The 27,619-nt window shown below is 39.7% G+C and overlaps 1 protein-coding gene and 1 pseudogene across 29 annotated transcripts in view; both read right to left on the reverse strand.

The window, feature by feature from the left end:
• ANO10 (anoctamin 10) overlaps positions 1-27,619 on the reverse strand; it is a 325,787-nt gene that overhangs the window by 101,262 nt on the left and 196,906 nt on the right. The window lies entirely within an intron of this gene.
• On the reverse strand, positions 17,455-18,473 carry LOC737648 (large ribosomal subunit protein eL20-like; annotated as a pseudogene).

A 27,619-nucleotide genomic window follows, 5' to 3' on the forward strand; every position in this document is an offset into this window, starting at 1 on the left:
CGGTAAAAATATGGAAACAACCCAAATGTTCATTAATGGGTGAATGGATAAGAAATCTATGGTATATTCATACAATGGAATAAATATTTAGCAATATAAAGCAACAAGCTACATGCAATGACATGGATGAATCTCAAAAGCATTATGCTAAATAAAAAGCCAGATATAAAGAATACTTACTATGTTATTCCATCTATATGAATTTCTGTAACAGGCCATTGTCATCTGTAGTGACAAGAAAGCACTTCAGTGACAGCCTGTGCTGGGGAGTAGAAGGGACTGATTGCAGAGGGGAGGAGGAAACTTTCCAGAGTGATAGAAATGTTCTAAATCTTCTTGTGGTGGTGATTTTGGATGTATACAATTGTTAAGACCTATCAAGCTGAACATTTAAAATGGGTCCTCTTTATTGTATGTAAATTATACTTCAAGAAAGCTGATGAAGAATAGTGCATAAGGTATAATGCAGTGATCCTTCCTTAACTCTTCTAATTTTAACTGCAACAGTAATAAATACAATGTCAGACAGAGAGATTCACAAACCAGATTGTAAAGACAATTAAAAGAAAATACAAACGAATTTGGAGTTTTCCAGTCAATTTATAGCTATGAAACTACATGGAAACACACTGACACTTTATTTAGCTTTCATCACAGTGATGGAGTTCTTAGCATTGAGCATAAGTACTCTTTTGTGGTGCCTGGGGTTGTATAATGTGAGTATCTAGGTCATATTTTAAGCTTTAATTATAAATCCTTTCAATCCACAAGCTATTTTCCTTTCATAGCAAAATTACTTTCCTGCTTTGGCCATAATGTCTAATAATTTTTAGCAGTGATTTCTTATGTGTTTAAAAAATTGCTGTGGGCACAATGCTGGTAGGTGGGTAATACTTAAGGATTTCACAAAGTGGTCTACTCTACAAGTTGGTTTCATAATTTCCACAACTATTTCAGTCACCATGGCATCCCCAGTGTGCAGCACAGTATTGACACATGGGCCCTTGGGAAATGCTGAAAGGATTATCTCTGACCCAAAACACTTTCCTGTAACAGAAAGAGCCCTGGAAGAATGGAAGCTTCCAGTGAAGGAGTCAAAGAGTGACAGAGCAAAGGCTGCACCAGTGGAAGAACTGTCACCATGTGCCTGGTATGTGTGCACATGGCTTTCTAGGACTGTACAAAAAAACAGTGAATTTTCGGGATTTCTGGAGCTCACATAAACTTTAAATGTAAATCAAGCTTTACAAAGTCCCCACAGCACCCAATGTTTCACCTGTTTTCATGAATGCATCCAGGCTTCAAACTAAACAATCTCAGCAGGTCAGACTGTGGTGGTGGTAACTCAAATCTCTTCCCTAAACATCTCAGTGGGTTTTCTTTCCTTTTCTTTTTTTTTTTTTTTGAGACAGAGTCTCGCTCTGTTGCCCAGGCTGGAGTGCAATCTCGGCTCACTGCAACCTCCGCCTCCTGGGTTCAAGTGATTCTCCTGCCTCAGCCTCCCGAGTAGCTGGGGCTACAGCTGCATGCCACCAAGGCTGGCTAAGTTTTTGTACTTTTAGTAGAGACAGGGTTTCACTGTGTTAGCCAGGATGGTCTCAATCTCCTGACCTCGTGATCCGCCCACCTCAGCCTCCCAAAGTACTGGGATTACAGGTGTGAGCCACCACGCCTGGCTGGATTTTCAATCCTACATCAATTAGCTGCTTTTTTTTTTTTTTTTTGAGATGGAGTCTTGTCCGTCACCCAGGCTACAGTGCAATGGCACGATCTCGGCTCACTGCAACCTCCACCTCCCAGGTTCAAGCGATTCTCCTGCCTCAGCCTCCAGACTAGCTGGAATTACAGGTGCACACAACCATGCCTGGCTAATTTTTTTTTTGTATCTTTAGTAGACATGGGGTTTCACCATGTTGGCCAGGCTGGTCTCGAACTCCTGACCTCGTGATCCACCCACCTTGGCCTCCCAAACTGCTGGGATTACAGGTGTGAGCCACCGTGCCCGGCCTAATCAGCTGCTTTTAGTGATTTACCCCGCGGACAATTCCTTCAGGTTTATATTGATTTCATCTCCTACTGATTCATCAAATTAACAGGACTTGAAGGCACATGACCTGTCAAGAATCTTTCACTATTCTCTTTTATAATATTCCAGGTCCTGTTCAGTTGTTTCATTAATTGCACTGTTAGGAGTGAAAATTCTGAAGGCTTCTGGAAGTGCCAAGAACCAGTGCTTTTACCTTTATAAATGAAGCTACCCTAAATAAGAGATGCATGGTGGTCATTGCACAGGTATCACAGTCAAATGTTTCTTCTCCAGAACACCCCCACTAAGGAAGTCCATGGCCTTCAGTCTCCCATTATCCTTAAACATACTTCTATACTCAGTGTTTAATCTTCTTCTAATGACTAGAGTCTTTAAAAGTTTTTGTAGAGGTTCACATATGTCTGTATATATATTAATTCCACACACCCACAAACATATATTTTAAATATAATCCAGCTCTTTCTTAGATAGACAGGAAGCTCCACGAGGCAAGGAATTTGATCATCTGCTTTTGTGATGGCTAGTGCTGTCAGGAAACATTCTTGGACATACTGTGGGTAAATAGTCAATGTAAAGCTTAACAAATGCAGATGTTGCTGAACTTCAGAGAAGTGTCAACAATTGGAGTTGTATTTTAAAAACTACATTCTACTTTATAACAGTTTTATTCATAATTGCCCAAATTGGAAGCAATTAGAATGTCTTTCAGTAAATAAATTGATAAACAAACTGTTGCATAGTTATATAATGACATATTACTCAGTGGTAAGAAGAAATGACCTATCAAACCATGAAAAGACATAGAGAAATCTTAAATGGATACTGCTAAGTAAAAGGAGCAGGTCTGAAAAGGCTACCTACTGAATGATTCCAACATTCTGGAAAAAGCAAAACTATAGAGACAGTGAAAAGATCAGAGGAACCTGTTTGGGCTATGGGGAGTATGGGAGATATATGGTAATTCTTTTGTTTTTGTTTTTTCTTTTTGAGACGGAGTCTCGTTCTGTCGCCCAGGCTGGAGTGCAGTGGCGCGCTCTTGGCTCACTGCAAGCTCCGCCTCCGGGGTTCATGCTATTCTCCTGCCTCAGCCTCCCGAGTAGCTGGGACTACAGGCGCGCCTGGCTAATTTTTTGTATTTTTAGTAGAGACAGGGTTTCACCGTGGTCTCGATCTCCTGACCTCATGATCTGCCTGCCTCGGCCTGGTAATTATTTTATTTATTTATTTATTTATTTATTTATTTATTTATTTATTTATTTTGAGGCAGAGTTTCACTTTGTCATCCAGGCTGGAGTGCAGTAATGCAATCTTGGCATATTGTAGCCTCAACCTCCTGGGCTCAAGCAATCCTCTCACCTCAGCTTCCTGAGTAGCTGAGAGTACAGCCGCATGTCACCACACACACAGCTAATTTTGTGATTTTTATAGAGAGTGGTTTTTACCATGTTGCTAGGCTAATCTCAAGCTCCTGAACTCAAATGATCCACCTGCCTCTGATTCCCAAAGTGCTGGGATTACAGGTGTGCACCATCGCTCTTGGCCAATATATGGTAATTCTACGTTCTGCATAATTTTTCTATAAAACTAAGACTGCTCTAAAAAAATTAAGTTTATAAATTTATAAATTACATTGTAAATCAAGACTGTTTAATGTTACATCATTAAACAGATATAGTCTGGTTGTAGAATAATTTTCCATTAAAGTATTTTTAGAAGGATGCTATAATGATTTCTTCTCTTACATAACACTGCTGTGGTGACCCAGAAAATATTTAGAAAACACTTTCCCCCAGTTGGAAACCTATTTATAAAAACATCAAACACTCAACCCCAGTTTTAACTAACAGAAAAAGTATATCCAGTTAAAACAGAAACATTAGGAAAAAAATCAAGTATAAATAAAAGATTTATTTTTTCCTTACTTGCTTGCCATAAAATGTCTCTTATTTAGGAAGAGACAAAGTTTTAAAATTCAATGCTTAGGAAATGGAATATTCCTTGCAAGTCTAGATTTTCTATTCTTGATCCAAAACCTCATCATGTCCCTCTGCCGCAGAGGAGGAGTGTTCAGGGCGTCTGGGTGAACATCAAGGGTGTTAAATTCCAGATGTAACCAGTTTTCTTGAAGACATTCCTACAAATGATACGCTCCCATAGGTACTCCCATATTATGATGAAATCCCAAGCTTCTAGACACAATTTCCAATATAATACAGTGACAGAGGAGCAAGTATTTAAAAAAGAAAGAAAAAGAAAACAAAGCAAGCTGGACATGCTACTCAAGAGGCTGAGGCAGGAGGATCACTTGAGCCCAGGAGTTTGAGGCTGCAGTAAGCCATGATAGTGCCACTGCACTCCAGCCTGAGTGACACAGTGAGACCCCATCTCTAAAAAAAATTTCTTTTTAAGAAAAGTGAAACAAAACATCATAGGAAACAATCAAATCCACACTGTGGAACAATCTACAGGAAAGCTGACCTTGCCTCTTCAAAAATCAATGTCATGGCTACTTTATCAGTGATGATCACAAATAAATGGATGAAAAAAAGGTCAAATGTTTATGGCAGCTCTATTCAAAATCACAAAGGCTGGAAAAAAATCAAAATATTCCTCTTCTACAGAATGGAAAAACAAGCTGTGGTATATCCACACGATAGTACACTACTCTGCAACAAAAAAGGAACAAACTATTGATAAATGCAATAACATGGATGAATCTCAAATGCATTATGCCAAGTGAAAAACAAACAGACTTAAGAGCCTATGTACTATATGATTCCATTTATATGATACTCTGAGAAAGGCAAAACTTGTAGGGAGAGAGAACAGATTAGTGGTTAAGGGTAGGGAGAGAGTTTGACAATGGAGGGAAATTTGGAAAGGAGGATGAAACTGTTCTATTTCTTAATTTTGATTATTATTACATGAATTAATACAAAAACACACAGGTCTTTACACCAAAAAGTATGATTTTTCCTGTATGTAAATTTTTTTAAAAACCCTTAAAATTTTTAAAATGAAAAAAAGTCACTGATATGGTGGGTAGGGGGAAAGGGTGATAGGACTGTTCAAGTTTAAAAGACACCAAAAAAGAGGGTCTGAAGTTATCACAGTGAGTTATCTCAGTTGATTGTTCATGGTCAGTTACAGATCGAATTCCTTGTTCCACTCTTTCCCCACCCTTCTCACTACTGCACTTGACTAGCCAAAAAAAAGACAGAGAGAGAGACCAAAGAGGCATAACAACCAAATGCAATGAATTTTGACTGGCTCTTCCTATTTGACGTAGGAGGAAAAATTGCTATAAAAAAAATTTTGGAAGACAATTGGGGAAATGTAAATATAGACCAGATTTTAGAGGAAATTATGAAATTCTTGTTAATTTTCATAATGTGATAATGGCAATGGGATTAAATAGGAGACTATCCTTATTCTTAGGAGATGTATGCTGAAATATTTAGGTAAATTGCCTTGATGTCTGCACCTTACTTTCAAGAAGTTCATTTTTTAAAAAGTTGTGTTTTTATCTGTATGGTCTGTATGTGCATGTATATACATAAAAATAAAGCAAATACAAGCAAAATGATAAATATGAATGACAATTACAGAATTTGGGTTAAAGGCATACAACTATTCACTGAACTTTTTTAGCATTTCTGTATATTTGAAAATTTCAAAGTAATAAGTGGAGAGAAATCATTCACAAAACTAATCTTGGCAAATCAGTGTGTTGTGAAATCCTCTCTGGAAGATTTTTGGTCCAAAATGTCTTTTTTTTTTTTATAGCTGTTTTCCTACTAGACAGAATCTAGTCAAAATTCATGCACAGCATTTGATTATGTCTCTCTGGTCTCTTTTAAACGTGATCAGTGCCCAGTATTGGATCTCTCATGACGAGACACTGTCCACTTTGCTGGCCTGATTCCATGCCCAGCGCTGTCTACGCTCTCCTCCTGGATGTCATAAGCCACGTTCTTCCTCACTGCTAGGCTCCTGCCACGTCACTCTACTTGCTCCTCTTGCCTACCATGATAAAGCTGGTCTGGAATGCTCTGAGCCCCACAGGCACAGTCAGAGAGAGCATGACCACCCCTGTGCTCTCAGTGCCACACGCGCCTCTCCCACATGCCACTGTCATTATTTGTTATCTGTTGACTTTTCTCATGTGCCAATTTACCAGAATGGTAGGAAAGAAATCCCATTCGCTCTTCTACCACTTTATGCCCAATACTGTTCCTAGACATGCTGAAGAAAATAGTTGATTTAACTGAAGGTTTCTCAACCTCAGCGTTTCTCAACCTCAGCACTGCTGACATTTTGGACTGGAAAATTCTTTGTTGTGGGGAGCTGCCCTGGACGTCATAGGATGTTCAGCAGCACTTCAATATTGAATAAATGAATGAATGATCCTGAGGTATTCTTAAACAAATGGCAATTATTGGGTGGGGTTGTGGGGAAGGCTATACAAAGAAAATTACAACCTCTGAAGATGGAGAGTTCTGGAGTCAGTGACAGAGGCCTGGTGATGACAGTGAGAGTGCAGCCCAAGTGACAACACAGCTGGGCTGAGGAGGGTTCAGAGCAAACACACACAGTCATTCATTCCTCCCAGCCAGCATGTGTATAGTTTTGGAATGGTTCAAAGAGCATTTTTATATTGTGGGCAACTGAGAAAAAGTGGTATAACAGAGGACTTTTTGGTTTTGGTATAAAGCAATTTCAAGCAAAGGCAAAATGATGATTATTTGATTTCCACCTAGGATATAAAGTGCTATATAAGACTGATTACACGTGGTCATACCACTTGCTGCAAGTTTCAGTACTTCCCCGCCCCCCCAACCCCAATTTCTTCCTTTTTCACATTAGAAGATTGTCAGCTCACAAGAGAAAACTGATGGGCTCAGAGGACTTTATCAGGATTGATTATCAAAACTAATATGTTGTTTTTCCAAGTCGATAAAACATTGCAGAGCTCAAAGCAGGAGGAGCAACATTTCCCCAGAAAATGAGAGTTTTTCTTGCTGGCAGCTAAGCTTCTTGGTGGACAATAAACTAAAACAATCTCTCCTTGATTACATTTTTGACTTGTAAATGTTTTAAACTGGCTTAGCCAAAGCTCTCATTAAGAGACATATTCATTAACTTTGGTTGTCCACAATAAATTTGTATTTTAAAACAGCTCTTTGATGTTTAATTCAGAAAAATTAAAACAAACACTGTTTAAAAAGAATGAATGTATAAATAAGTCAAATATCAACTATAATAAATCATCATTTAAAAATATGACCTTTAGTGGTATTTTAGAATGAATACATGTATTTGATTTTTATGTTTAAAGAAATTTGCATTTATGGTCATTACAGATTCAAGTTGCCACATAAAGAAATGCTGTTATCATGCAACAAAACAGATGGTCCCCAAAATCTTTCTAAGAAATCTATCTATCTAATCTAGTCAAGAGGGGAGTTTGAAGCTCAGTTTTCTCTCTGATTTTATTATCACTAATTATTTTGTAGAATTTTTTTTGTCCTTTGGTTTTTAACTAGACATGATTATTTAAATATATAATCACTATAGTAGGAGAAAAGAAAGAAACACAGAAAAGCCAAAATAAATAAATTACCCAAATCTTAATAGCCAGAGAAAACTACTGGTGTTAACATTGGATTATATCTGCCCAGGCCATTTATACAAAAGCAAACATCTATATACATGCCTTTATAAGCTTTTCACTTAGCACTATGTCACGGCTGTCTTTCCAAGGATAAATACTTACATACAGTTTTATGTTTATAGTGGCAAGATATACCATTATAAGGATGGGTCAACATTTATTCAATTATCTAATGTTGGACATATAGCTCCTTCTCGGTCTTGAACCTTACACACAATATTAGCCTGAAGAACCTGTGAATTTTTTTTCTTAGAGTTTCTCTCTTTGGTGTCATTCTTATAGTCAAGGTCTCCCCACCCAAAGATCAGATAAATATTCACCTATAATTCTTTCCAGTCCTTTTATGGTTTTAATTTGTTATATTCATATATTTAACTTGACTGAATTTCATTTCAGTGTGTACTTTAAAAAAGGGGAGGCTTTATCCACTCTCCCCAAATGGCTTGCCATTTGTCCCAGCAACATTTAATACCTAATCAATCATTTTTCTACTGGCAAAAAATGCCTATCACAAATTTGTGGGGGGGGTTCTTTGTTTTTGTTTTGTTTTGTTTTTGAGATGAAGTCTTGCTGTGTTGCCTAGGCTGGAGTGCAATGGCGCAATCTTGGCTCACTGCAACCTCTGCCTCCTGGGTTCAGGACAGTCTCCTGCATCAGCCTCCGGAGCAGCTGGGATTACAGGCGTGTGCTACCACACCTGGCAAAGTTTTTTTTATTTTTTAGTAGAGATGGGGTTTCACCATGTTGGCCAGGCTGGTCTCGAACTCCTGACCTCGAGTGATCTGCCCACTTCAGCCTCCCAAAGTGCTGGGATTACAGGTGTGAACCACCACACCTGGCCTACAAATTTGTATGTATCTATATTTTTGACAGTTCATGGACTTTATGATCTGTTCTATTTATCTGTCTATTTATTCTGGTGCCAATATCATAATTTTTCAGTTATTGTGGCTTTATTTTCTTCAAAAATGTCCATGGCCATTATCTCATATTTATTCTATGTGATTTACTTCAGAATCATATATTTTGATACACTGTTTGCTCATTATTGTCATTTTATAATGTTAACTAGTTTTACAGTATTTTTTTCTGGGTTTTACAGTATTTTTTTCTGTTAGCTTATCTACTTTCCCCCTAAAATTATCATGTATTTAATTATGTCTAAATAAAAACCAAAGGGGAACAGAAGAAAATTCCAAAAAATAATTGTTGGTAGACCTGAAGGTTGCCCCCAAGTTTTCAGTTTATTTTGGTGATATCCATGTACCCATTCTGTGAATGTTACTGAATCCTAAGGTAGAAAGAGTCTCTACCTCTTCTAGGCCTGCTTTTGATCTCCAATTAGCGGGGTCTGTAGTGGTCTACTAGCATTTGTTAAATTCATTTCTCATGTCATCCCACCAATTGTCTCAGGAAGGGAAGACATTGGCTGGTTCTTAGTGTCTTCCTGAAGTTGGTCTGTCCTTCACGTTATATCAGATAAAAACTTCTCAACACCTGTAGAATGCAATGGACACCACTTCCCTGCCAGCTCCCTGTTTTCTCCTTTTCCTTTTCTTGGTTTATGGAGTTTTCTCCTTACTTTCCTTTTTCTTTGTAGTTTTTATCGGTTTTTTCCCTTACTTCACCATCTTCCCAAGAAATCTTGAGTTAGATCACTTTGTGGAACTTAGTATGAGCAAGCTATACCACTAATAAACATTAAAATAATGAGATAGCCTAAGATTAACTGCTCAAAGAAAATGAAGACTATCCCTGAATTCATGCATGACCATAGCATGTATTTTGAAAGAAGAAAGAAAACATAGCAAACCTTGCCAATCAATAAGCAATTTGCTGATCAATAAGTAATTTCCCTGTACTATTCAATGCAGGCAGATCTCCACAGTGGGCAGATACAAGAGTTTTTTTTTCTTTTAACATGGGTAAAATTTCTTTTATTTGAGAAAGTAATGTGTATACATAGTTTTAAAAAATAAAGACAAAGAATATACAGAAAAGATCTTCCATCCATTCCTGCTCTGCACCCCTCTACCATCTTACAGTATTCTCCCTAGAGACAAGCCCTGTTATTTATCTACTGGTTTACAAATAGAGAAATCTTTCATTATCCCTCAAATTAAAACTGATCAGCATATTGAGATGATATGATGTTGAGAATATACAGTATTATTGTAACTGTTAAGAAAAGCTAGAATAATATCAAAGGTATTGTAGTGGATAAAACTTAGGCAGATGCACAAAAACGATGTACCACCTCTCCCTTTTTATTAATGAATATGAAAATAATTAATAAATTACTTACTCAAACATTTACTGAGCATCTACCATATGCTAGGGACTGTCCTAAGTGGTATGGACAGAAAATGAAGCAAGACGTACTCCATCTATTACCTTCCATTTCATTTTATTAAGATAATTGTTAATAACAGCTGACAGTTATATTTTAAGTGCTAAATCAAAATGTCATTGCATAAAAGTCATTTGCAAATCAAACGGAACAATCTGAGCACAGATCTAAAACTCGTAATGCTTCCTTGGATCCTGGACCATAATACTGTACTTGTGGTAAGCTCAGAGCAGGAGGGAATAGCCTGATGACAAATTACCCCTCATCTTAAATGTTCTAACATCCCCTATACTGTCAGTCGACCTTGGGTGTGTTCACACACAATAGCACACAGGAAGACGCGAAGGTGACGTGGCCTTCCTGTTTGGGCAAGGCATAATCTTAACATAGAAGGTGCCTGTTGCTCATTATGGGCAGAAAAAAGAGCCAGTATCACTTACAATTGGACAGACCTCTTTGACTTTGGCAGGGGCCCGCCAACCTGCACACCAGAGGCACACATAGGGAGTGAGGGAGGAATGTTGAGAAGTGATTTCCCAATGGCCCATCTCTAAGGAAGTAGTCTCTGTTTTTTCAGTTCACACTTTACCACAATGCTTACCTTGTGCCAGGCCCTATTCTAAGTGCTTTTCATATATTTACTCATTTAATGCTCACAACAGCCCTATGAGGCAGAAACTACATTTATTCCCATTTGACAGATAAGGAAACTGAGGATCAGAGAGGTTACGTATCCTGGCCAAGGTCACAAAGTTAGTGAGCTGTCTATACAAGCCACATGGAGTGAGGTTCTGGAGACGGAAGTTGGGGTTAGTCAGAACAGATGCCTTAAAATGTCCTTGTCAAAGTTGCCTCTTCTATGCAAAATGATAATTCTGAAATCAGCAACCTAAAAAACAGCAGCCATCTATTATGACCTCACCACTGTGCTATGTGTTTTATAAATGAAAAGCCCAAAAAAGCCTAACAAACCCTTTAAAGTAGGGACTTTAACCACCCATTTTATAGATTAAGAAATTAAGGTCTGGAAAGTAACTTCCCCTAGCTAGTGAGATCTGAAGCCAGGATCTTAGCTGTCTGACTCCAGGACCCATGCTTTTTTCATTTCACTGTAGTGACTATGTGTGAGTGAGAAATTCCAACATCATCACAATCAGAAAAATAGTGGCTCTGTCTACTCTGATGGTTTATGCTTGTGCTAACACAGGCTGTCCTCCTAGTGGGGAGAAGTCTTTGGCACAAGTAATTAATTTACATTAATGCTTAGCTCTCACTCCTATGTAGTATTCATATTTGACACAGTACAATTTTTCTCATTTTCAAACACAGATTATTCACACCATACATATGTAGCAGATAATTCAATAATAAATTGACTGTGATCAAACATTTGGCAAAAGCTTGAGAAGTCAAATAGTTTTTAAAAAGTCTGATATATCCTTAGACTTCCAAATTGTCTCCATTTTAAGGTTAGAGCATCTAAAAGCAAACCCAAGTACCTGTTTTATAATATTATAGCCCCCTACAGAAATGCCTCCACAAGTTAGGGCACTTTAGAAACTATAGTGAACCATCTGAATGGTTTTCTAAAACTATCCTTGAGGACATAGATTGTTGTGTTAATCAAGGTTCCCTGATCCTTTTGTTTAATAACAGAAAAGAGGCACTACCTTTTCCTTTTCACTTGTGCTAACATGAAAATATAAGAGCAAGCATTAAGGCCTAATTGTATAAAAGCTGTATCATGTCTCATGTGGTAAAAACACACAGTCCCTGTTATCCCAGATGTTCTCTGAAAGTTTCTATACCTAATTATCCTATTTACATTTTAAACATTGTTGTTGCTTTCTTTTTCAAGTAGGTGAAGTTAGAAATAAAAAATAAATATTAAACTTTGATATATTTATTAATTCAGAAGTTGGTCAATCTAAAGTTCAATAATCTATGAAAAATTATCAAATTCACAGGACTCAACAATAAAAAAGAACCAGAGAAGTAAGGACCTCTAATGAAATGTGATTGGTACATCTGCCCTGAAGAGAGCTTTTTGAAAGGAAGGAAAGGAGGGAGGGAAAAAGGAAAGTTGAAGGCTGCAGATATTTCTAAGTGGATAGACTAAGTAGGAGAAAAGTTAATTACCAAATGGTTAAAGTCAAAGTGTAATACTGGGACCTGGAGACCTGGGAGACTTCTGGATTAAACAGATGAACTTACGTCTGCTCTCCCCTCCTTCTGAATCACCATAAAATGATAGCCCACAGTGCCTGGGCCTTGGAGAACCCCAAGAGATAGAGCCTAGGACCTCACAAGGGCTGCAGAAGGGCAGAAGACACTCCTTGTCCCCTCTCTATCCTTCAAAGTCCCATCCCCTCTCTCATCCAGTGGAAGACACAAGACTTCCTATCAAGTGAGACTGAACTACAGGCAGCACCAGGGGCAGTAACACAATAATGAAAACGCCTTTCCACTAAAAGAGGAATTAGGAGGAAACAGAGACAAAGCAGAGATCAGAAGAAAAGTACAGAGGGATAATACTGCATTCATGAAATAAAGTACAGAATGCTATTTTCTAAAAGGAGGTGGGAACATTCAGAGAATAAAGAAGAGCTCTTGGATACTAAACTTATGATTGCTGACATTCAATAGAAGAATTGGGAAATACAGTTGAGAAAATCTCAAAATAGACAGAAGAACCCAAACAAACAAGGAGACACAAAAATAGGGGGAAAACATACAACAAATGGTAAGTCCAGAAAATGCAACAGAGGGCCAGAAATAAAGATAGAACATGGAGAAAAGATAATTCTCAAAGAAATAATTCAAGGATTTCACAGAACTGAAGAACAGGTGTCTGCAAGTGTTAAGTCCCTCTGATCGAGGAGACCACAAAGGCATATCATTGTGAAATGTCAGACACCAGGGATAAAGAGAAGACTGTGAAAGCTTCCAGAGAGAATGAACAGACCCCGTGTAAAGGATCAGGGGTCAGGCTGGCATTAGGCTCTCAACAGCAATGTTAGAGGCAATGGGTAACATCTTCCAAATTTGGAGGGCAGATGGGCATAAAGATGTCTGCAGATATGCAAGATTCCAAACTATCTCTCATGAACCTGCCAAGATAAAGGAGGGGGTTACAAGAAAGGGGTGGGAAACGAGAAGCCAAGTGAATTCCCAAGAAGCTGGGAAGTGAGGACAGAAACCCTGCAGCCAGTCTGGAGGTGAACTGCCCAAATGGGAAGGGAACACCACAGTTCCAGGAATACCCTCTCCAAGGAAAACAACACAACACACTGAGAGGCTGTCTGGTGTGTTTAAGCACACTATGTTTAGGCAAGAATCAATGATAGGTACACAGAAACTAAACAAAGAAAAAACAAGGCCGTTTTCAACTCAACTATGCTTAAGGAAACATAATCATGGCACACTACGTACTTATCTACAAATACAATGTGCATAATAATACAACCACTACATTGTATTATTGTATAATAATACAATTACTAATTGTATAATAATACAATATACTAATTGTATAACAATACAATCACTGATTTAACCAAAAGTTGTGATGTGAAATTACACTGGCAAGATGGAACATAAAGACATTCATATTTTATAGTAGAGAGTCAATAAAACTGAAAGACATAGTATTTAGAAATACAGAGGTAAACAGCAGAAAAAGGGCTAAAAATTTGAGTCATATACTCTAGGAAATTGGGAAAGGGCAGAGACCCATTCTTTTGTTATTACTCTTAAAGGAATATTTGACCTTTAAAATTATTTATATGTATTACTTTTATAAAAACAAAATATGATTAGATAAAAAAGCTGAATTTGCTTGGTCAACTGTAAGTGAAAAAAATGAGTAAAATGTAGTTTTTAAATTATGCCAGGTACTAAGACTGATACTCAATTTGTGCCTATAAACCAAAAATAAAATTCTAAGCTCCCCATCTGACTGAGGGTCCTTCACTCAGCCAAGGGCATTCCAAAGCTAACCTGAAAAACTAGTTCAGGCCATGATGGGACATGGGGGGTTGAACATGCCTCATTATACCCTCCTCCTTTTGGAATTCAGGCCCAGCTGACCAGCATTAACATCAAAACAGAGACCTTAAGACTGACAGAAATGATAGGAAACATTTACAATCTATTATTTCTGAAGCCCACTATCTGGAGGCTTCATCTGCATGATAAAACCCTGGTCTCAACAATCACTTAATCTTAACCCAGACAGTCCCTTCTATTGATTTTCATGTTTTTAGATAATAACTCTTTCAACCAATTGCCAGTCAGAAAATCTTTTAATCCACCTATGACCTGGAAGCCAGAGGCTTTCCAAATCACACTAAAATGACAGTCCACAGTGCCCGAACCTCAGAGAACCTTTCGGACTAAACCAGTGTACATCTTGTATGTATTGATTGATGTCTTTTTTCTTTTTTTTTTTTTTTTTTTTTGAGACAGAGTCTTGCTCTTGTCACCCAGGCTGGAGTGCAGTGGTGTGATCTCAGCTCACTGCAACCTTCGCCTCCTGGGTTTAAGTAATTCTCCTGCCTCAGCCTCCCGAGTAGCTGGGACTACAGGTGCGTGCCACCACCCCCAGCTAATTTTTTGTGTTTTCAGTAGAGACAGGGTTTCGCCGTGTTAGCCAGGATGGTCTTGATCTCCTGACCTCGTGATCCGCCTGCCTTGGCCTCCCAAAGTGCTGGGATTACAGGTGTGAGCCACCGCCCCCAGATAATTGATGTCTTATGTCTCCCTATAATGTATAAAACCAAGCTGTAGCCCAACTACCTTGGGCACATGTTCTCAGGATCTCCTGGGGCTGTGTCATGAGCCATTGGTCACTCATATTTGGCTCAGAATAAGTCTCTTCAAATATTTCACAGAGTTTGACTCTTTTCATTGACATGCCTTTAGAGAACCATGGGATCTCAGGATTGGAAGTGCCTGAACAATCATCTAATATGCCACCTGCTCCCCAGTGTGACACCTGCTATGTGAACTGCTCCCAACACAGTTATGCCCCCCAAAACACCATACCCAGGTAAACACACTAACCTTCCAATAGTCAAAGATGGCCAGGCATGACCCTGAAGCCTCTTCTCTGCTGAGTTCCTACTTCTACTTCTCTCTAGCTTCTGAGGGGCTCTCTCTGAGTCCCAGACTGTGTGACCAAAAAGGCCTTGGCCAATAGCTCCTAATCTCACATCCCTCCAATCTGGGAGAGCAGCCAGACCAAAACAGACTACTCTTTGAGGCAATTTCAAACCTTGCAAGGATGGGTTGCAGGGTGGAGCCTAGGCTGGGTGCTCATGTGCTCACCACTGGGCAGGGTACAGGGCAGGGATGGCGACACAGTCCCCACCAGGAGCAAAGCCGTACCCTTGCAGTCAGCTGAGGGAGGAGGGCCAGTCTCCAGGAGAAACTCATAATGGGTAGGCAATCCATGAAAAAGGCCATGGATCATAAAGAAAGAGAATGTTTATTAAATTTGTCTCTTAAAAGATTCAATTTTTGGTCATGTTTGAGAATTAATGATATCTTCTCTAACTAATGATTTTATGCTATAAGCTTCCTGTGCTCTGGGACATGGATGGATGGTCAGCATCAAATGCCACAAGGCAGGAATTCAACAAGATGATCATTCGTTTTTAAGAAAATGTCTTTGTTTATTTCCTGTGGAAATAATGACTTCCTGCGTAACTCTAGCAAGAGTAAAAAAGATCTGCTTCCAGCCCTTAAACCTTTTACTCATAAGTTTAGTAATGGGACATTTTTATAGAGTTTTGGTGACCTTACAATTTTTGTCTTCAGGTGGTGTGTTTTTTGTTCTTTCCATTTGCATTGTAAAATGGTATCTCATCAGAGGAGCCAAGCTGCTAGAAATAGACTCAAAAGTAACAGTTCATGTCGATGCCTCTGGGGTAACACGTAACACTTGGTCTGGTTCCTAACCATGCAATACACACAAAAGACTAAAATCAATTGCCTCAGCACCTCACATTGCTCAAAAGATTCGTAAGTCAACACTACCCACATGATTGATAAATGTTAACAGAAAAACAAAACTCTGTAAAATATCTCAAGAGGTTTATCCTGAGCCAATATGAGTGACCATGGCCCAGTGTTCAGTTTCAAGATGTCCTGAAACGGTGTGCTTGAGGTGGTTGGGTTAGTTTGGTTTTATACATTTTAGGGAGACAGAAGTTACAGGCAAAAACGTAAATCAATACATGGAAGGTGTACATTGGTTCATCCTAAAGAGGTAGGATACCTTGAAACAGGGGCTTACAGGTCATAGGTGGATTCCAACATTTTCTGATTAGCAATTGGTTGAAAGAATTAAGCTTTGTTTAAAGACAAAAGAAATGCCTGAGTTAAGTTAAGGGGGGCTGTGGACACCAAGGCTCTTTACTATTATTATTTGATACAGGGTCTCATTCTATTGCCCAGGCTGGAGTGCAGTGGAGAATCACAACTCACTGCAGCCTCAACCTCCCAGACTCAATGATCCTCCCACCTCAGCCTCTCGAGTAGCTAGGGCTGCAGGCACACACCACTATGCCTGGGTTTTTTGTTTGTTTGTAGAGATGGGGTTTCACCATGTTGCCCAGGCTGGTCTCAATCTCCTGGGCTCAAGCGATCTGCCCACCTCAGCCTCCCAAAGTGCTGGGATTACAGGTGTGAGCTACAGCCCACTCAGCCTCCTAAAGTGCTGGGATTACGGGTGTGAGCTACAGGCCCAGCCAGACCAAGGTTCTTGTTATGCAGATGAAGCCTCCAGGTAGCAGCTTTCAGAGAACATAGATGGTAAATGTCTCTTTTCAGATCTTAAAGGTGACAAACTCATTTAATCTCCTCTAGATCCCAGAAAGACCTAGAAAGGGAAGGCCTGGCCACATTAATGGAGATATCTCTACAGATGCAAACTCCCCCCACAAGAGACAGTTTTGCAGGGTAATTTCAAAATATGTCAAAGAAATATATTTTTGGGGTAAAATATTTTTATTTCCTTCAGGGTCTGCTGTCATGTGATGCTACACCAGAATCAGGTTGGAATTTGCTATCTTATGTGCCACTCTTTGTGGCAACAAAGTCTATTTTATCAGTCTAATAATCTCTATTTCAATGTTAGTGCTAGTCAGTTGTGCCTAAACTCCAAAAGGGAGGGGGTATAACGAGGTATGTCTAACCTCTCTTCCCATCATGGCCAAGAACACAGTTTTTCAGGTTTCTCTGAGGTCTTCTTGGCCAAGAGAGGGTCCATTCAGTTGGTGGGGGGACTTAGGATTTTATTTTTGGTTTACATCATGGAGGCGGGGCTGTGTTCTCCGCCAACAGGCATGACCAATTGTCTAAGCATTTACAGTTTATGTCTTTTTGTTTTTCACCGGGGCGTTCCTGAGTTTATTTGGGGCCCACCCAGGCAAGGGCCCTGCACCTAGAAGAAGGTGTTGGGCCTCTTGGTGGTGAGGCGTGGCTTGTGCTGACGGCGCAGGACCCGGTGGGGCAGCAGGAACTTGATCTTGGAGTCGTGGAACTGCTTGACAGCTGGCCGGCGGCACTTGCTGGCTGCGATCACCTCCACCTTCATCTGGTGGAGTGATCTGGATGGAGTGGGCCCTGGCGCGGTAACACTGGGTGACAGCGCCTGCGGTGGTCAGGTACCGGTATTGCCGGTACATGTTGTAGGTGCAGCTCCGGGAGTCATAGTGAGAGGCAGGACTAGCTGCTGTTTGCCGCCCTTTGCCACCGTCGCAGACCCGCTGCTGACTTCCATACCTCCGGATCCGACAGGGTGTCCGCTGTGCTCCCCATCCAGGGAGGCGCCCATTGCCGCTCCTGATCGGGCTAAAGACTTGCCATTGTTCCTGCACGGGTTTGTCCTAATCCAGCTCAACACTAGTCACTGGGTTCCAAGGTTCTCTTCCGTGACCCACGACTTCTAATAGAGCTATAACACTCACCGCATGGCCCAAGATTGCATTCCTTGGAATCCGTGAGGCCAAGAACCCCAGGTCAGAGAAGACAAGGCTTGCCACCATCTTGGGAGCTCTGGGAGCAAGGATCCCCAGTAACATTAGCGCAGCCAGCTGTCGAAGTTCTTCACCCGCAGTGGGGGCTTCTCAAACACCTGCCCACAGTAGACAATCTCCCCTGAAGCCTTCTTTGTCTTTAACTGAGATACGAAGTACCAGAAGTGGGACCTGTCGACAAATGATTAGGCGCAAAGATTTGCATGTGGTAGCGGGGCAGTGTGTGGCATTCCGGGGTGGGCAGGCAGCGACCCACCACCTTGTACTCTCGTAGTGTGCCCGAGACCTTCATGGCGTCCTCTCCGCGCTCGCCGCCACCCGCAAAAGGTACAGTTTACGTCTTTACAGTTAATTGCACTTGAAGAAAATAAAAATATTTTACCCCAAAGTATATTTCCTTGACACATTTTGAAATGGCTGCCACAGGGCCAGCAGACAGAAGGGGCCTTGCAAAGCTGTCTCTTGTCGGGCAAATTTGCATCTGTAGAGAATCTCCATTAATGCAGCCAGGCCTTCCCTTTCTAGGCCTTTCACAGATCTGGGAGAGATTGAGTCTGACACCTTTACAAGTCTGAAAAGACACGTTTACTATCTATTCTCTCTGAGGGCCTCTAGCTATGAGGCTTCATGTACATAACAAGGCCACTTTTGCTAGTCAAGCCTCCTTTATTCTCTCCCCTATAACCTGTCTTGCCATTAAAATCTGTTTTTGGTTCCATATGAACTTTAAAGTAGTTTTTTCCAATTCTGTGAAGAAAGGCATTGGTAGCTTGATGGGGATGGCATTGAATCTGTAAATTACTTTGGGCAGTATGGCCATTTTCACGATATTGATTCTTCCTACCCATGAGCATGGAATGTTCTTCCATTTGTTTGTATTCTCTTTTATTTCCTTGAGCAGTGGTTTGTAGTTCTCCTTGAAGAGGTCCTTCACATCCCTTGTAAGTTGGATTCCTAGGTATTTTATTCTCTTTGAAGCAATTGTGAATGGGAGTTCACTCATGATTTGGCTCCCTGTTTGTCTGTTGTTGGTGTATAAGAATGCTTGTGATTTTTGTACATTGATTTTGTATCCTGAGACTTTGCTGAAGTTGCTTATCAGCTTAAGGAGATTTTGGGCTGAGACAATGGGGTTTTCTAGATATACAATCATGTCGTCTGCAAACAGGGACAATGTGACTTCCTCTTTTACTAATTGAATACCCTTTATTTCCTTCTCCTGCCTGATTGCCCTGGCCAGAACTTCCAACACTATGTTGAATAGGAGTGGTGAGAGAGGGCATCCCTGTCTTGTGCCAGTTTTCAAAGGGAATGCTTCCAGTTTTTGCCCATTCAGTATGATATTGGCTGTGGGTTTGTCATAGATAGCTCTTATTATTTTGAAATACGTCCCATCAATACCTAATTTATTGAGAGTTTTTAGCATGAAGGGTTGTTGAATTTTGTCAGAGGCTTTTCCTGCATCTATTGAGATAATCATGTGGTTTTTGTCTCTGGCTCTGTTTATATGCTGGATTACATTTATTGATTTGCATATATTGAACCAGCCTTGCATCCCAGGGATGAAGCCCACTTGATCATGGTGGATAAGCTTTTTGATGTGCTGCTGGATTCGTTTTGCCAGTATTTTATTGAGGATTTTTGCATCAATGTTCATCAAGGATATTGGTCTAAAATTCTCTTTTTTTGTTGTGTCTCTGCCTGGCTTTGGTATCAGAATGATGCTGGCCTCATAAAATGAGTTAGGGAGGATTCCCTCTTTTTCTATTGATTGGAATAGTTTCAGAAGGAATGGTACCAGTTCCTCCTTGTACTTCTGGTAGAATTCAGCTGTGAATCCATCTGGTCCTGGACTCTTTTTGGTTGGTAAGCTATTGATTATTGCCACAATTTCAGCTCCTGTTATTGGTCTATTCAGAGATTCAACTTCTTCTTGGTTTAGTCTTGGGAGAGTGTATGTGTCGAGGAATTTATCCATTTCTTCTAGATTTTCTAGTTTATTTGCGTAGAGGTGTTTGTAGTATTCTCTGATGGTAGTTTGTATCTCTGTGGGATCGGTGGTGATATCCCCTTTATCATTTTTTATTGCGTCTATTAGATTCTTCTCTCTTTTTTTCTTTATTAGTCTTGCTAGTGGTCTATCAATTTTGTTGATCCTTTCAAAAAACCAGCTCCTGGATTCATTAATTTTTTGAAGGGTTTTTTGTGTCTCTATTTCCTTCAGTTCAAAAGTTCATATGGAACCAAAAAAGAGCCCGCATCGCCAAGTCAATCCTAAGCCAAAAGAACAAAGCTGGAAGCATCACACTACCTGACTTCAAACAATACTACAAGGCTACAGTCACCAAAACAGCATGGTACTGGTACCAAAACAGAGATATAGACCAATGGAACAGAACAGAGCCCTCAGAAATAACGCCGCGTATCTACAACTATCTGATCTTTGACAAACCTGAGAAAAACAAGCAATGGGGAAAGGATTCCCTATTTAATAAATGGTGCTGGGAAAACTGGCTAGCCATATGTAGAAAGCTGAAACTGGATCCCTTCCTTACACCTTATACAAAAATCAATTCAAGATGGATTAAAGACTTAAACATTAGACCTAAAACCATAAAAACCCTAGAAGAAAACCTAGGCATTACCATTCAGGACATAGGCATGGGCAAGGACTTCACGTCTAAAACACCAAAAGCAATGACAACAAAAGACAAAATTGACAAATGGGATCTAATTAAACTAAAGAGCTTCTGCACAGCAAAAGAAACTACCATCAGAGTGAACAGGCAACCCACAAAATGGGAGAAAATTTTCGCAATCTACTCATCTGACAAAGGGCTAATATCCAGAATCTACAATGAACTCAAACAAATTTACAAGAAAAAAACAAACAACCCCATCAAAAAGTGGGCAAAGGACATGAACAGACACTTCTCAAAAGAAGACATTTATGCAGCCAAAAGACACATGAAAAAATGCTCATCATCACTGGCCATCAGAGAAATGCAAATCAAAACCACAATGAGATACCATCTCACACCAGTTAGAATGGCAATCATTAAAAAGTCAGGAAACAACAGGTGCTGGAGAGGATGTGGAGAAATAGGAACACTTTTACACTGTTGGTGGGACTGTCAACTAGTTCAACCATTGTGGAAGTCGGTGTGGCAATTCCTCAGGGATCTAGAACTGGAAATACCATTTGACCCAGCCATCCCATTACTGGGTATATACCCAAAGGACTATAAATCATGCTCCTATAAAGTCACATGCACACATATGTTTATTGCGGCATTATTCACAATAGCAAAGACTTGGAACCAACCCAAATGTCCATCAATGATAGACTGGATTAAGAAAATGTGGCACATATACACCATGGAATACTATGCAGCCATAAAAAATGATGAGTTCATGTCCTTTGTAGGGACATGGATGAAATTGGAAAACATCATTCTCAGTAAACTATCACAAGAACAAAAAAACCAAACACCGCATATTCTCACTCATAGGTGGGAATTGAACAATGAGATCACCTGGACACAGGAAGGGGAATATCACACTCTGGGGACTGTTGTGGGGTGGGGGGAGGGGGGAGGGATAGCACTGGGAGATATACCTAATGCTAGATGAGGAGTTAGTGGGTGCAGTGCACCAGCATGGCACATGTATACATATGTAACTAACCTGCACAATGTGCACATGTACCCTAAAACTTAAAGTATAATAGTATAATAAAAAATAAAAATAAAATAAAATAATCTGTTTTTGGCCACTCTCTGAGCCTGCATTATTTTTATAACCTTAAGGTGGTATATAAGCTTCTGTACCTTACTGAGGGGTTGGATCTTCATTCTGAAAGTTCCCATGTACACGTTAAATAAATCCACCTTTTCTCCTATTAATCTGCCTTTTGCAAGTTGATTTTTCAGTGAAGCTTTAGAGGGCCAAGGGGAAAACTCTCCCTAGGCCCTTAGGGTGACCAGTGAAGGAAGACACAAGGGGCACAAGAGGATGCAGCAAGTTTTCACAATAAGACTAGGAGATTACACAGTTAGACAGAATGAATTCGTCAATAATTTCATTTCAGGTGCTCAGAACATATAGTTCAATTAACTGGTATTGAAAGTGCATGGCAGAAAAAAAAAATATTTCTCTTTTCTTTTCTTTGAGCTAGAAGACTAGTTTGCTACAAAACAGTCTCTTTGCCTGGTGAAAAAAACAAGGGGTAAAATTTAAAACCTGTTTTTAATCTCATGACCATTAGAGGCCCTGATTTAAGCAAAAAAAAAACTATCTTACAAAAATCAACAACTATCTAAACATTTACAAATAAAAATCTCCTTTCACTGAAGAAGTATTCTGTTATAACGAATCACTGGAAAAGAATAAGCCTGTAACAGTACCCTTTGCATCAAAATAATGCCTTAAGGGTTCAGAAGTCCTTGAATATTATTTCTTCTGATCCTCACAGCAATTACATCAGGCCGTTCTCAACGTGATACATGGATGATGGAAAAACAGCCTGAAGTCAGAGAAGGCTTACGTAAAGTCACTCAGCTTATAGGAGACAGGGCTACAGCCAGGCTTTGACATTTAGCCCTGGCCTCCCTCTTTCTGATAAATCCAGTTTCCTTCCCCTTCTCAGATCTCCAACTACGCCACAACAAAAGTCTTGCATGGTGTGTGTGTTCCTCTCCTCTCTAAATATTCCCTACTGTTGCAATAAGTTTCCAGCCTAAAAATGTGAAATTTAAAAACTTTTTATCTAAACACAAGTGAAATAAAAAGCAAAACAATGAGATAACCAAAAACCTGGCAACTTGGAAGAGGGGGAAGAAAAGTATTTTAGAGGACTCCTTTTAAAACAAGGTCATATTTTAAGATCATAATAGTGAAGATTAAAAACTCAGTAATACTCCACAGCCTTATTAATATAGGGCAGTAGGCATCATCACAGAACAGATACTTGCTATGTACTCAAACTGGTCTAGACCATAGAAAAAGATGGAAGGCTCCTCCTAATTCATTCTAAAAAGCCGGAACACACTTAATACCAAAGTATGACAAAGAAAAACAGAAACCAATTTCACTTACAAATATTGATGCAAAGATTCTAAATAAAGTACTGGCAAATAGAACCCAGAAGTGAATTTGTTACAGTAGGTAGTTAGTCAGGCATGAGGAGGGCAGAAGGGTGCTCCCAGCACCACCCCCACACACACACCTGGAATGTCAGGTGACCATCAGGTGATGGTCAGGCGGTTGCTGACTCTCTTTCTAAAATAATAATTGGCCACAGCCGGTGCCAGGGAAAGGCAGTCTCCTAATAGATAGAGAACACCTGAAACTCGTGAGCAGCAGCTTCCCGATAAGATCTCAGGAGTTGGACAAGTGGGCTCAGGCATGCATATTAAGAGGCAGAATGGCAGGGGGGCGGGGTTTAAATGGCATATGACCTTCCAGGGACATTTGACTGGTAAGGACCTCAAGTGAGCATGCGTACAACTCCAGTAAACACACTGTGCATGCTCATCTCCCAAGCACTAGTAGGCTACTGTGCATGTGGACATCTCACCTCAAGCGAAGAATCAGAAGGAATCCAAGACCCTGGAAGTATGCCAACATACAAAACCCTAAGTCAGGCCAGACACAGTGGCCTCATGCCTGTAATCCCAGCACTTTGGGAGGCTGAGGCAGGCAGATGACTTGAGGTCAGGAGTTCGAGACCAGCCTGGCCAACATGGCGAAAACCCATCTCTACTAAAAATGCAAAAATTAGCCAGGCGTAGTGGCAGGCACCTGTAATCCCAGCTACTAAGGAGGCTGCGGCACGAGAATCGCTTGAACCAGGGAGGCGGGGGCTGCAGTGAGCCAAGATTGCGCCATTGCACTCCAGCCTGGGGGATAGAGTGAAACTCCATCTCCAAGAAAAAACAACAAACAACCCCTAAGTCAAAGGTCAAACTGCAAACTTCATCTCACAAGTCACCTGCTTGGACCTCTTCCACCAAGTGTACTGTACTTCCTTTCATTCCTGCTCTAAAGCTTTTTAGTAAACTTTAACTCCTGCTCTAAAACTTGCCTCGGTCTCTCCTTCGGCCTTACCCCTTGGTCAAATCCTTCTGAAGAGGCAAGAACTGAAGTTGCTGCAAACCCATATGGATTCACCACCAGTAACAAATTAACAGAAAAATATACAGAATATGATATAATATAATAATATAACATGGTTTATTTCAGGAATGCAGAGATAGCTTAAAATTAGCAACACTATCAACATAATTTATTACGTTTTTAAGTGAAAAGATAACCATAAATTAAAACATAAAGGTTGGAAGACGGCCAAATAGGAACAGCTCCGGTCTACAGCTCCCAGAGAGATCAAAGCAGAAGATGAGTGATTTCTGCATTTCCAACTGAGGTCACCAACCTCAAAGACCAAAGGTAGATAAAACCACAAAGATGGGGAGAAACCGAGCAGAAAGGCTGAAAATTCCAAAAACCAGAACACCTCAGAAAAAACCAGAGGCCTCAGAAATAACACCACACATCTACCACCATCTGATCTTTGACAAACCTGACACACACAAGCAGTGGAGAAAAGATTCCCTGTTTAATAAATGGTGTTGGGAAAACTGGCTAGCCATATGAAGAAAACTGAAACTGGACCCCTTCCTTACACCTTATACAAAAATCAACTCAAGATGGATCAAAGACTTAAACATAAGACCTAGGACCATAAAAATCCTAGAAGAAAACCTGGCCAATACCATTCAGGACATAGGCATGGGCAAAGACTTCATGTGTATAACACCAAAAGCAGTGGCAACAAAAGCCAAAATTGACAAATGGGATCTAATTAAACTAAAGAGCTTCTGCACAGCAAAAGAAACTATCATCAGAGTCAACACGCAACCTACAGAATGGGAGAATATTTTTGCAATCTTTCCATCTGACAAAGGGCTAATATCCAGAATCTACAAAGAACTTAAACAAATTTACAAGAAAAAGGCAAACAACCCCATCAAAAAATGGGCAAAGGATATGAACAGACACTTCTCAAAAAAAGACATTTATGCAGTGAACAGACATATGAAAAAATGCTAATCATCACTGGTCATTAGAGAAATGCAAATCAAAACCACAATGAGATACTATCTCATGCCAGTTAGAATGGTGATCATTAAAAAGTCATGAAACAACAGATGCTGGACAGCCTGTGGAAAAATAAGTACACTTTTACACTGTCGGTGGGAGTGTAAATTAGTTCAACCATTGTGGAAGACAGTGTGGCAATTCCTCAAGGATCTAGAACTAGAAATACCATTTGACCCAGCCATCCCATTACTGGGCATATGCCCAAAGGATTACAAATCATTCTACTATAAAGACACATGCACATGTATGTTTATTACGGCACTATTCACAATAGCAAAGACTTGGAACCAACCCAAATGTCCATCAATGATAGACTGGATGAAGAAAATGTGGCACATATACACCATGGAATACTATGCAGCCATAAAAAAGGATGAGTTCATGTCCTTTGCAGGGAAAGGAAACCATCATTCTCAGTAAACTATCACAAGATCAGAAAACCAAACACCGTGTGTTCTCACTCATAAGTGGGAGTTGAACAATGAGAACACATGGACACAGGGAGGGGGACATCACACACCAGAGCCTGTGGGGCATGGGGTGCTAGGGGAGGGAAACCATTAGGAGAAACACCTAATGTAGGTGACGGGTTGATGGCACCATGGCACATTTATACCTACGTAACAAAAGTGCACGTTCTGCACATGTAACCCAGAACTTAAAGTATAATTTAAAAAAAAATTGATGCTTCAAACAGTTGATAATGCCTGTTCTTCAGGACATCAGACAATTTATTTAATATGCCATTTATTTATTGAAATTATTTAAAATAATGGCAACTAAACAGGCTACCACATTTCCACAAAAAAGGACCATTAGCTCTTGAATGAGGTAAGAAACACAATAAAAAATAATTTAAGGTTAAAAAAACATAAAGGTTAAAAAAGCACTTGCTATATATACAATAGTTATTCCCAATTAAGATAAACAAACAGAAAATGATCTAAAATAGAAGTAGAAAAATATACTTAAATAAAAATCATTTATTACAAACCCACAGCAAACAACTTAAGACACAAGTCTCATTCTGTCACCCAGGCTGGAGTGCAGTAGCATGATCACAGCTCACTGTAATCTCCAACTCCTGGATTCAAGTGATCCTCCTGCCTCAATCTCCTGAGTAGCTAGTACTACAGGCACATACCACCACACTAGACTAATTTTCCATTTTTTCACAGAGATGGGGTCTTGCTTTGTTGTCTAGCCTAGTCTTAAACTCCTGGCTTTAAGCAATCCTCCCACTTCTACCTCCCAAAGTGCTGGCATTACAGGCATAAGCCACCACACCCAGCCTGCAAACAATTTATTACATGGTGAAATAATAAGGCTATCACTATTCAAGTAAAGACTAAGACAGAGATGTTTTCAATATTGTTTTTGAGGCCCTAGCTAATGCAATAAGAGCAAACATAAAATAATTAGTATAAGTGGCCAGACGTGGTGGCTCACGCCTGTAATCTCAGCACTTTGGGAGGCTGAGGCAGGCGGATCACCTGAAGTCAGGGGTTCGGGACCAGCCTGGCCAACATGGTGAAACCCCGTCTGTACTACAAATACAACATTGGCTGGGCATGGTGGCAGACGCCTGTAATCCCAGCTACTCAGGCGGCTGAGGCAGGAGAATTGCTTGAACCCAGGAGGCGGAGGTTGCAGTGAGCTGAGATTGCGCCATTGCACTCTAGCCTGGGCAACAAGAGCGAAACTCCATCTCAAAAAATAAAAAATAGAATGAATAAATAAATAAATAGTATGAGTATTAGCAGAAAAAAGAAAACATTATCCTCATTTGCAGCTATGAGTATGAACCCAAGAAAAACTAACAACCAATTATAACTAATAAGAGCGCTTAGTAGTTATGGGACATATTTTTCAAAAGCTCTTCTTTATAGCAGTAAGAACTAGTTAAAAATGAAGATTGATTAGAAAAATACTATTTACAAGAGAAATAAATGCAATGAATTACCAACGAAAAACAAGGAAAGTACAGAGCTTATATGAAAGAACTACAAAATTTTATTGAAGGATATGTAATAAGCCATTGACAAACAGAGACAGTGAATACGTTTTTAGGAGGACAAACTCATCACAGAAGTGTTATTCCTTCCAAAATTCATATACAAATGTAACACAATTTCAATCAGGGCCTAATGAATTTTGTTGAAGCTGAACTAAGTAATTTTAAAGTTTATATAAAAAAAATAAAAGAATTATCAACAAATTTCTAGAGAAAAATTGTAGTAGGAAAATTTTTAGGAAAAATTTTGCCCTATCAAATACTAAAACTTACTATAACAACTATAATCAAAACAATATGGATTGGCTCAAAAACAGACAAAAAGGTCAGT

Source organism: Pan troglodytes, chromosome 2, assembly GCF_028858775.2.
Source record: "Pan troglodytes isolate AG18354 chromosome 2, NHGRI_mPanTro3-v2.0_pri, whole genome shotgun sequence".
Classification (NCBI taxonomy): Eukaryota; Metazoa; Chordata; class Mammalia; order Primates; family Hominidae; genus Pan; species Pan troglodytes.